The following is a 12,393-nucleotide window of genomic DNA, read 5'->3' on the forward strand; positions in this document are numbered from 1 at the left end:
GAATATCGTCGGCGCTTGGCCGACATTGTTTAATTTAAATATTAATATCTTGACGGTCCCTTCGCTGGATCGAATATATCTCACCGTAAACTCATTAATAGACCCGCGTCGATGTATGTATATGCTAATGCGCGTTTTTGCCGGCTAATTTATGTTGATAAGGTTTAAGGGGAATCTAATTATCGGAGATGATGGCTTTAGTTGGTAATAAATTGAAATCTGCGATAGACATCGTTTAAGATTGTGTTTTATTGCGCCCCGTTCACTCGGCCGCGCTGTAAACGCATGAAATTCATAGCTTGGCCCCGTCGTCGTCGTCGTCGTCGTCGGTGAGCCAAGTTAATTAACATTTTACTCGAATTGATTAGCCGAGGTGCGCCTCGGTCCGCGAAGACAGCGGCCGGGTTACTTAATTTCCTGCGATCCGATCCGCGGAATTACATCCTTTTCTGCGATCGTTAACTCGTTTACTGACACTTCGCCAATTCCCTGCCGAAATTGGTCCGACGCTTTTTCACGTTTCCAAGATGAAGGGTTTGATGATAATCTTATTCGCCTGACCTAAAATAATTAACGATTTCTAAAACGTTCTCAGTCAATCCTACAATCGGTTAAAAAAATTTCTGCGTCCCTCAAGATCCTTCGAGATGGAACTTTTTCAAAATTGGACCGAACGATCTTTTCTTTTAGATATTAAACGGTTCAGTTAACTATATGGTATGCAAATCATTTTTCAGACAATATTCCTAATGGTCGATTTTTACAACTGTTTTAACTAAGCCCTCAAAGAAAATTTGAAAAATACATTTTGCAAGTTCTTGCTGTAAACAGATCTGAAACAATTTGGCACACTGAATACATTGAATTAAGTTTTAACATTCAGAACAGTTCATACCGATTTATTCCAAATTCCAATTAAAACAAGGACCATCGAATAACTCAAAATGAACTGTCTCCGATTTTGGCAATGATTCAAGTCATGAATATGTTCTCACAAGAATTCGCTGAATTTTGTTTACCGAAGCTCAGATTACAATGAAAAAAGAATCCGTTCAAAATCGTCTAAAATCAGAAAAAATACGAATCTTGTAGTTCCAGCGTTAATGGACGCCGAAATTTTCGCGGAAAGAGTCGAACGGCTCCGAATCGATGGAATGTAACTGGCAGTTTCTCGTCGCGTAAATTGCAAAATAGTGTTCGGAACGGTTTCTGCATGGTTCTGTGTCCTCCCCCCCTCCCGGCAGCCGAGTTCGGCCAGACACATTCGCCCATTTATATTTCCGTCTTTCATGTAAGTAGCTTTATTTGAAAAAGCACATTAGACGGCCGCCTACGTGCCGTCCTCTTTCACTTTGGACCCGGTCCAAATACGAAAATCATCTCTATACCGGGGGAACCCCCCCCCCCCGGGGGGTATAATGCGGTACAGTGGAAATTTGTAACCTTGGCATTTAGCGGGATTCCCTTTGCGGATCCACGGACGTACTTTCCGTTAATCATTTTCATCGATCCCGCTCCTCGATACTGCCCGGCCCCTTTTCGGATACAGTCGCCAGCGTAATTGACCGAGACTATTACGTGCCACCATTTGTTTCCCGGATATTCATTCATACTGGATTGTGGAACTATACTTACTGGATTTTATTGACTTGCCGATTTTACTCGTGCTCTTTACACGTTTATAAGTGAGCTTTTCAAGGGGTTTTATATTCGACTAGCCTTCCGATTTTACGTCTCTTTCATGTCTGAGGTATTGTGAAATTGTTTCGTGCAGCTGCGTTCGGTTCAATCTTGTTATTTTGGAGGAAACGATTTTTTTTAATAGGTCTAATGAGTTTTTCAATACTTTTAGTCCTCCAGGTTCGTCCGCCGGATCTAATAGGCGTGGGTAAAGTGTGAAAGCCTCTGTGTACTATTATTGACAAACTGTAGACAACTGAACCGTCCAAAAAGTTCCATTATTACCAGCACCGTTTAAATATTAGATTTCAAGTATAATTCTAAAAATTGAAGGAATTAAAGTAAAATAAACCTCTTATCACTTGACATAGCATTTTTCTTACAGATGAATCCTAACCACTCTTTCTACGATGTTCACTGACTAAGACACTGCTATTTGGACAGTTTGCAACAAATTACCATGGGATACAGAACCACAGCAGTTTCGTCGATCGACGCGTACGGATTTGCAAATGACGCGAGCCTAATGAATTTTCGGTTGATCCGAATAAAGTCGTACGTTCGCGGGGGTTAATTCCGTCCTAATAAACAGGAAACTGAGGGATTTAAATCACTCAAACGCGCGCGTAGCCCGGGTCACGATTAATTTATACCGGTACGACGAATGTAAATTCATTATAACCATAAAGTATGGCTAATTGGAAGCGTAAATCTTGAACGACCGGCCCCGGACGGACGGTCCGCAATTACGGTTGGAAAAAAAGGAGCACGAGGGATCCGGGGGTAACTATCAAAAGATACTGAACCGCGTGTGGCATTTACGAGGGCTTTTCGAAAAATCCGAGCCCGGTCCGGATCCCGCTGCGCGCACGACGCCGCACGGTTTATTCCGTCTGCTTAACGTTAAAGGGACATTAATGTATAATTTACATTCGGCCAATTAAAGGCCAATTAGATACGAAGCGTTTTCGTTTTCGCGGCACAGAAAGAGGGAGAGAACGAGAGGGCGAGCAAGAGAGATAGACAGAGAGAGAGAGGGGGGGGGGGGCGCACACACCATAAAAACATCGTGTACTTGCACGCCCATTCTGGGACACCATATCGCCGGCGAGCGCTTTGATGTCGATCTTTGAAAAAAATTATCCCGTCCGTCCGACTTGTTACTATGTAAATACCGCGGCCGGCCGCCTTTTTCTTCGATTTTCTGCCCGGTCCGTTATTAGTCTTCGCCGTTCGTCTTTCTTCCCCTTGTTCGCTCCGAGGGACGTCTTTGTCGTTCGTTCGACCATTTGTACAGATTTCATTGGACAGGCGAAAAGAAGGAATGGCAGAGAACGAATCACGGCGGGGAGATAATGAAATTAGTCGCGGTGCAGATGAACCGCGCTGCGCAACGCTGCCCCGCGAAAAATAACGGCGAATCCGAATTGCAAATTCCCCGGTTACATTATCTCGCCGCGCTGTAATGTTAGGCGATGATTGGAGACCGCTGGAAATGTTTGTGCTGCGGAGAGCGAAGCTTGCGAGACGGTTTTAGACGGCGAAATTTACGTCAGAGTTATAGTCCGACTATAATTAGGGGGGTTTAAGTCATCGTTTCGCTGGTCTCGAATTTATTTAGAAGACACGGGCGTTTGAATTTGATAATTGCATTTTTCTAGCGTGACTGGCCCCGAAGTCGTTCCACGCCAAATCGACTTGCTGCGGTTTTTATTAGGAAAAAGCGAATAGTGCTTTCCGGCGAACGTAATAATACGTGAACCATGAATCACTGTGTTACGCCTAAGTGGCGCTCCTAGTCGGAAGAATCCCGCGTGCATTCCAGGCGCGTTTCGCGCGGAATCCGCGAGCGTTTCCCGCGAAGTTCCGCTTTCTATCGCGGGTTCCAGTCCGGGACAAGCCGCGCGGCGCTTTCTAACGGAAAATCAATTTCCATAAATCGAGCCGCGGGCTAGGGTACGCAAATGAATACGCGGGGAATAAAGGTCCGGCGCGCGGCGCGGCGCAGCGGTCGCGGGGCAGCCGCTTTCCAACGGTAAATTAATTCGCGGCGGGTAAAAGTTACGGCGGCACGCCGGCCCGTGGGAATGTAAATAAGAAGAGTGGCCAAGTAAGATGGACGCTTTTATTCGTGGCCGGGACTCTCTGTTTAACCGGCTAACTGTACAAATGAGAGAAACAGGGACGGCGCACGAACGCGAACCCGAGCGTGAGCTCGCTATTGCCGATTGGGTGGGGAGGAACGAGGGGAAAAAAACCGTCCTCCGACGCCGCCGCGTGGAAACCTGTCCTTAATTGATAGGAAATTCCTGCGAGTGCGAGTACCTACCTGCCAGATTTTTCAACGTCCGTAACAGGTTGGAACTGGATACCTCGGCGACGATTTGTAATCCGCGCGCCTCGATCGCGCGCAGCCCTCTTCCCTCGTCAACGGATCAACCAGCTTAGGAGGATCGAGCGATCCTCGCCGGTTCTTATCCGACGACACAACGATAAATTCCACGACGATCGACTCCCCTTCGGTGGGAATCGCCACGATCTAGACGCTTCGGCGGTGGGCCCGCTACTCGCCGAATCGATCTCTTTATCCGGCCGATATTGTAGCTTTCGTTCCAAACGATATATGTCTGTAGTGCTCTGATCAAAATTAGGGGGGGGGGGGGTTAAGTCATCATTTTGCTGGGTTCGAATTTGTTTGTAAAATACAGACCTTTGAATTTTACACTTTTTGCCTATTTTCGTTCTTCGACTGGTCGTAGATTAATTCCACGGTATATCGATATCTTATCGATATCTAATCAATCTTAAGGGTTTCGTTTAAAATGAGGCTCACATAATACAGTCCACATAAAATTAGGGGGGGTTTAAGTCATCATCTCGCTGACTTTGAATTTGTTAACACAATACAAACATTTAAATTCTGCAATATCTTCTTCTTTTCGAAGAAAATCATATTGTACTTATGAATTTTTATTTTGGTAACCATTCCTCGGATCGTGTTGAACCTGTTTTTGTATTAATCTAGGAATCTGATTTTATCTAAACAATTTTTGTCCAATTAAAAATTCAATCGCGTCATGTTGAAAATTATAGTGCTACCACGAAAGTAGATCAACGATCCTCAATCACTAGGCTAACCAACAATTTTATTCTTTTTTGTGTTCCACCTCTCTATAAATTATTCGAGAGCTATCATGTGATCTGGATGTCATCCTGGAGACTATAGTGGACACTCGTATAGCATCTAAGCGCGAAGCGAACGACACGGTGTAACATGAAGACGTCAAGATCAATTAGCGACTAACCACGGTGGTGACTCGCTAAGCGCTATAGTTTCTGCTTGATCGACGATTATCTCTCTCCCCATCATTTTTTTTTCGGACTCCGTAGATGGAGCAAGCATTCGGTTTATCTACGATCAATGATCGATGAAGACTGAAAACGTCTAATAAACCTGCTTCGATAACTGTCCGTGCCAGCCCCTACATGTATTACATCGCGTACAGGTTGGTGCGCGCATGACGTCGCTTTTTGCACGATGAATTATAGCATCTCCACTTATTAATAGACTGCGGCTTTTATGCAGTCGCACCGTACGCGACGGTCTGCTGCTAATTACGCACGCCTCTGTTTGCAATTCGAACGAAAACGTCAGAATTTCTTCAAGCGATTCAACGAAACGAAACTTAAGTGGTTGTCTTGCGTCAGTTCTGAAAAATTTAACTAAAAGTTAATATTCCTCTGATGGATGTTCCATTTCATACAAACGACATCTCCGTGGCACATCTTTGCCATCTAACAAAAAACTTCATGTTTCTCAGATCCACACTTGTACTCCATCATTTATTTGACTGTTCGGGGCTTAATAAAATTTGCTAGATTAATCCATAAGAGTATAGAGAGGTGACCCAGGAAGGTCATTAACACCTGATACCGTCTCAGAGAAATTTTGAGCTTCATCTGAATTTCAAGGTTCAGTTCCATCACACCTTGATCAAGTTGCTCGTCCAATAGCATATCCCTGTCTAACCCGAAGCAATCAGACATCAATATTTCATCAACCAATAGAAAACAGTGTCCACTGCCCCCTACAGTTTCGCCCTGTCTCCCCTTCACGCGACGTTAAGGAGGGTGAACAGCGCATTTAGGTCTCCCCTGTCAAGTTGCATCGAGACCACAACTCCTCTCGGCTTTCGATGGCCCAATAAACGACTGCCAGGTGATTCGTTCGACAGTGGATCCCGTTATCCCCGATTCAAGTGACAGATAGTCTGCGGAAAGTAGATCTCGGGACGGCCGACGTCGGCTCTTGTCGCACGCGGAACAACCATAAATTTATCGGGGCCCGCGTGGTCGTCCACGCGATATCGGTTAATTCCTGGGGGAACGTCGCGTCGCGTCGCGTCGCGTCGCGCGTCCCGGCGCCGTGCTTACGTAGGTGCGTGCGCAATTAACGACAGAGAGCCGAGCATAATGAAGACCGGTCGAGTACTGTCCTGGAACAGCTGCGGACGAAGGTGAACAGTAGGTTGCCCTGTCGGACGGAGCGAGACGAGAGAGACCAGTTCATTAGCGACACTCGCGGACTGCCTCGGAGACGTCTGTTTTATTTATTCGCTTATTTTTCACCTACTGCTCTCCGGTGTCACGGCAAAACCCGCCTTCGCGTTTTCACTCGCTCGGCCGCAGCTCGACGTCGGTCTCGATCGCTCGTCCCCGGGCCTCGTTTATGGTGTCGGACCGAATGATGCCGCACGTTCGATGGGGTCGTATATATCGTACAATCGTAAGGGGGAAATGCGCATTTTATATAATCCATGTACTGGATGCATCTTCTGAAGTAAGCGCACCGAATCTCGCATGCTGTTCGAGAGACATGTTAAAGGAAAGCATCGCACATTAATGGTGTCTTAACACACTATCGGCGGGAAAGGTATTAATACCTTTTCCACAGACTGGCGCCAATCGGCGGGTCGGGTATTAATACCTTTTACGCAGAACGTACGCTAAGTGTTGGTAAAGCACTTATCAATGCTTGTTTTGTTTTTTTCATGTAATGAATATTTTGGTTTGCACAACTCTTTGTAAGCAACCTTCAGGTTGTTGAACAACGACGTGACGTGTGAGTCAAGCTCATGGTGTTACCCGCCGATAGTGTGTTAATATAAATGTTTCATTTTCTTGCAAACTGTGTGATCTGGAGTGAGTATTGGGATGCGTGTGGTCTGCGCAATATAGTTCCGTTTCATTATGGATTTCAATTAATTTGGCACGCATTAAAATTATTCCACTGGAAATGAAATCCTTCTTAAGTGTACAGTAGAAATTCGACTATAAAACTGTTGTTGGTACATTCAGTATATTCTGGGCTGGCGAGGTTTAAAAGTCTGTAAGGCGCTCCCGCAATAGTTTGCGCAACTTTTAGTCCCCCCCTGCTACGATTGGAACGACTATAAGAGACCACGAATCACGATAGAATGCATTACTGTCCATAGGTAGGCAATATGCTTTTTCTTCGACTCACGATCTGGAAGCTCTTGCACAATAAAATCGAAACTCACAATGCTGCTGAACTCGGGTTGCATTTTACTGATATTACGTGTTCAGTCGTGACATGAATTTAGTAATATTACGAGCTTGTGCAAGCGACGGACGAATTATCAGAGTCCAAAACCATTTCCTTCGAGTTCTACTTCTCTTTCTTTAAATACACCTCTGATGAGTAAACTGCGAATTTTAAAACTGTATACAATATGTGTTTCATGCGAGAAGGAATTTGTAGTAATTGTATGAAAAATTATCTTGTCGAAGACTGTTCTTGTTGATCAGTTACTGCCAGAGAAAACATACATACTGTACTAAGCAGGAAAATACGACTATTCGAATGTTAGAACAGTTACTGACTTCTAATGCCAGATCAATTTTGATTAATTTTTAGAATAAGTAATGTTGCATATGGATTGCCTCAGCTTGAATTATTTACATCTGAAGCATAGTCGTGATATAAAGACTTCAGGCAACGGGGGTTCTCATAATCGAAGTCCCACTAACAGTAAACAGTATTTTGATCGTATTGTTCGGGAGTGCTACAGTGTTCGGTATTCAATCTATATTAAAACCTGAAATTTCGCGGAGAAAAATTTGATGAATAAGACGGAGTACAGTAAATTCTCGATATATGTCAACAACACGGGTCTTGCCAGCGTCAAGTATCGTCCAGGAGACATACCCGTGTTATGTTTCCACTCCTTGCCGTCCAAGGCGTCTCGTGCTGCGCGGCCCTTCACGGGGTGTACCCCGCGGTAGTGGGGATAATTCCGCGACGTTTACCATCCACGCCTTGGCGACATATATAAAGAAATCACTGTGCCTGTATTCCTCCGAGGTACATCTCACTATCCACTTACTCTCCATTCAACCCGACGAAGGTTGAACCCATTCCCTTCTTTTTCGCGCTAAAAACTCGCTTTAATAATCACAGACAGGCCAACGAAAGGGCACGAGAGAATACGGGACACGCGCAACGCAAAGAAAACAAATACACACGATCTGAAAAAGAAGAGCAAATCGAACACAAGCAACACAGAAACCCGGCAAGAGCGAGAGGTAGAGTACGCGGCGCGAGTTAGCCCGCGAAAAACAAATTTCCGAGGCAAGGTCCTTTCCCATCGAACGGTGACCGCAAAACCGCCAATTTTCCCGATCGGCGTACGTGCAGGAGACCGTGTGGGAGGGGTACGAGGCGTAGGAGGAGCATCAGCGGTAGCAGGAGGAGTATCAGGAGGACTGGGGTACAGTTAGGGGTGCAGAAAGGGACGAAGGTGGGAGGATGAAGGGAGGCGGCGGTAGCAGCAGCAGCAGCACCAGCAGCAAGCACGGGCCGTGGCGGCTTGGCCGGGGCGACGAGCGACAACAGGTTGAATTAATTGACAAAGATAGCATTTTCCGCGTCGACGTGCCCACCTAAACGCAAATATTCGATTGCGCTCGGCTGGTTCTAGGGTTACACAGAGGCTTGCGACAGGGCGCAGAGAGTAAGAGAGAGAGAGAGAGAGAGAGAGAGAGAGAGAGAACGGTGGAGGCGGAAGGGTGGAGAGAGACAGAAAGGGAGGATGGAGGTTGGTAGCACGCCGCTCGATGGATAGAGCGACGAGGGGGTGGCTCTGCCGGAGCAAGGTAGGTGAAACACGGTGGGTGGATGGTCGGGAGTGGGCCCGCGGTTCGGTTGATCGAACACATTTTAATCAATTCCATTAGTCCGGCCTGTAACCGTCCACACGGATATTTGACGGTGCTCGTGATGGTGGCCGGAGAGCGCGCGCCCCGCTCGGGCTATTCGAGCGCGCGCGTGCTCGCTCCTCTTCCTGCTTCCAGCCTGCCTCGGTCTCACCTGTGTGTGTGCCCGTGTGTCTCCGTGTGTGCCCGTGCACGTACGTGTATGTACCGTGCGTGTCCGTATTTGTCAATGTGTCCGCACGAAGGCGCAAGAGAGCGCAGACACCGAGCGCAGGTGTGCAACACCAACCCGACTCTGGTGGAGACCCGATAGGTAGCCGCCGAACGGTCCCGGCCGGTTTACGAACGGCGAGGGCGTCGGTCGTTGGTTCGCCAGCGACGTCATCGTTTCGGTTTACACGCGCCAATCATCGGCCGACTAATTGGTCGGTACTCCGCGACCGATTCCGCGCTCCATCGATTCCGTGTGCCCGCGCGCCACCACCGCCACCACCGCACCCCTGTCCAAATCACGCGCGTTTTCGTCAGAATATATCGCGATTAATGGCGTTACCCGCCCGACCCCGCGCGAAACGACCACCGCCCTCCTTTCGCAACCCCTTTCCACCCCATTGCAACATCTTGCACCACTTTCGGTTGCGTTCTCCGGCGGCGCTCTTTCACCCTTTTCATATTCTACTTTGGATTTTTGGAGGGTGGTTTGAAAGGGGCGATTCCCGAGGTCATTTCAAGTCACTTTTCCCCTTTGCGAAAATATTCTCCGCCACTTTGTTAGGAAGTTGTTAACGAAAAACGGCGGACCAATCAGAGCGCGGCTACAACGGACGAATTCCGGCTCGGCCAATGCCAACGCCGCGACCTGCCGCCGAGGCGCAGTCCGTCCGCTGTAGCGACGCTCCTATTGGTCCTTGGTTTTCGTTGATAGCTCCGTAACGAGGCCGCGGAGAATATTTTCGCAAAGGAAAAAGTTACTTCGAATGACCTCGGGAATCAAATCTATGGGAAATTTAGATGAACATCTTAGGTGCTTCACTCTGTATACAGGGTGTCCCAGAAATGTTGTACTTCCTTGAAAGGATTCCTGAGATCATTTGCAGTAACTTTTTCCTGTGCGAAAATGTTCTCCGCGGCTTTGTTAAGGAGTTATTAAGGAAAAACACGGACCAATCAGAGCGCGGCTATAACAGAGGGATTTCCAGCAGTGGCGTTGGCATTGGCTGAACCGGGATCCGCTCACTGTATCCTCGCTCTGATTGGCCCGTGTTTTTCGTTAATAACTCCCGAACAAAGCCACGGAGAAGATTTTCGCGAAGGGAAAAGTTACTTGAAATGGTGTCAGGAATCAGCCCTTCCACGGAAATACAACACTTTTGGGATACTTTGTATAAGTATATGGATACAAAAGGGCGCAATGCGATAACAAGCTTGTTTCATTGAAAGTACGCAGTTTCCATGGGCCGATGATTGGCAGCGACGAACGATAGTCTGATTAATGAACGCCCGATCATAACGGCTATAATAACGTGTTATACCGGCGAGTTTCGAGAACGTAAGACTCTCGAGTTTCCATCGGCCGAATGACCGAGTTTAGCAGTTGGTAGAATAGACACGTTACCGGGCGCGTGTTGCCTAATCATCGCGATCCCAGCGCGCGGACTATGGGCGTGAATACCTTCTAAATTAGATACGCGGCTGAATGCCGTCCGCAACTGGTGCCTTCGTTAGGCACTTGTTTGTCAGACACCAGTAAACCAATACGTCGTTAATGAGACGATACGCTCGGACTTTCGGTGAATACAAGGACGCGGGCCGCGCGGACGCGAACGGGGGATCATTTTTTCAAACGAAACTTCACCGACCGGGAGGGAAGAGGGTCCATTCGAATCCCGGGAAAAGCCCGACATCGGAACTTTTAGGACATCCAGCGTAATACAGTGATTTCTCTATATATGTCGCCAAGGCCTGGATGATAAACGTCGCGGAATTATCCCCACTACCGCGGGGAAGCTCGAGAGGCCTCGGACGCCGAGGAGTGTAAACATAACACGGCTCGGGTATGTCTCCTGGACGATACACGACGCTGAGAAGACCCGTGTTGTTGACATATATCGAGTAGACACTGTATCGCGGAAAACGTTGATCGTTAACACTAGATTTAACACGGATTCTAATATTTTTAATTTACGAATATTGTAAAGATGCATCCACGAGGAATTGTTTAACAAATTGGTTTCTTTGGGTATGTATTATTAAAAAGATGGCTACAAATATTGGTAGATACATTCGTGTTATTTTTATAAAGTAGTGTTAAGTAGCCATTTTTAGTGTTCCGTAAACCTGGTGTTAAATTGGCGAACGCGTGTTCGGGCTGTCGATTAAAAAAGGGAAAGAATGTGCGGAGTCTTCTTAGAGAGTGAATCATGTAAAATGGAACTATTCTGTGTCAGCAAATGTCTTGGTTTTGGGAACTGCTTCGAGTGCGAATGGATAAATCTTATTTTCTAAGAAAAATAACGATTGCTTTGTATCTGCTCGGCATCACGGAACGTCTTCTCGTGTAGAGTTGATAATTTACGCGTAATTCGAAGTTGCGGCAGTCCCTTGGCTCGGACGAAATTAATCCCGTTATCGGGAGCAGTTTCGAAAGTGAGCGCCGACAAAGCCGATAGAACGTAAAAATTTTCATACGTCGTTCCGGGCCACGGTCGGCAGCGGGAACACGCTCGATCTTATCGCAACGCGATAGCTCTGAAAACGTAAATTGGATCTATTCAAAATTTCATTTTTCCGGCCGGCCGTAAAAACGGGAATAAATTGAACTACTAAAAGTATTCATATCTTGCCGCTCCACTTTTACAAGTTCGCGTCGATGTAACCTTATTACGCGGATTCGGGCCACGGGAAAGAGAGGGGGCCGTGGAGGGTGTGCAGGGGGGTGGTATGTCGGCTCGCGTGGGGGTGAAAGAGGGTCGAAAGGGAGGGGGGCATGCCGCAAATATGTATCATCGTACGCGAACGAATCGGCCATGGATAGGAGAGAGAACGGGCAGATATTTGCGGAATTTATGCTCGATTATTGCCACAATTCGAACCACCTGCAGCGACACAAAGCCCCCGGCGTCGGATTAAGGGTGTCTAATACAGGCGGCAAATTTTGATTGACGCAAAGATCGGCTCGTGACACGCGTCCCGATGGCTGCCGCGACCCCGAGAGTGGATTTCGATCGACCGGACATCGATACATAGTAATTTTCGTGGGGCCAGGGGAGGGGGTGGTGCGGTGTTCAATCGAAACTCTTCCAGCTGATTGTTCGGACTTTTATGGGGAATATAAATTGTAGCGGAACGTGATATTCACCGGCTCCTTGCGGTTACTCGCGTAAAAGCTCGAGAAAAAATTCGAGGCCGTCGTTTCTCCCGAAGAACATCGTCGCGGAGATAATAACATCTTCGAATGTTTTTTAGAAAAGATCAGTC

Source organism: Halictus rubicundus, chromosome 4, assembly GCF_050948215.1.
Source record: "Halictus rubicundus isolate RS-2024b chromosome 4, iyHalRubi1_principal, whole genome shotgun sequence".
NCBI classification, from domain to species: domain Eukaryota; kingdom Metazoa; phylum Arthropoda; class Insecta; order Hymenoptera; family Halictidae; genus Halictus; species Halictus rubicundus.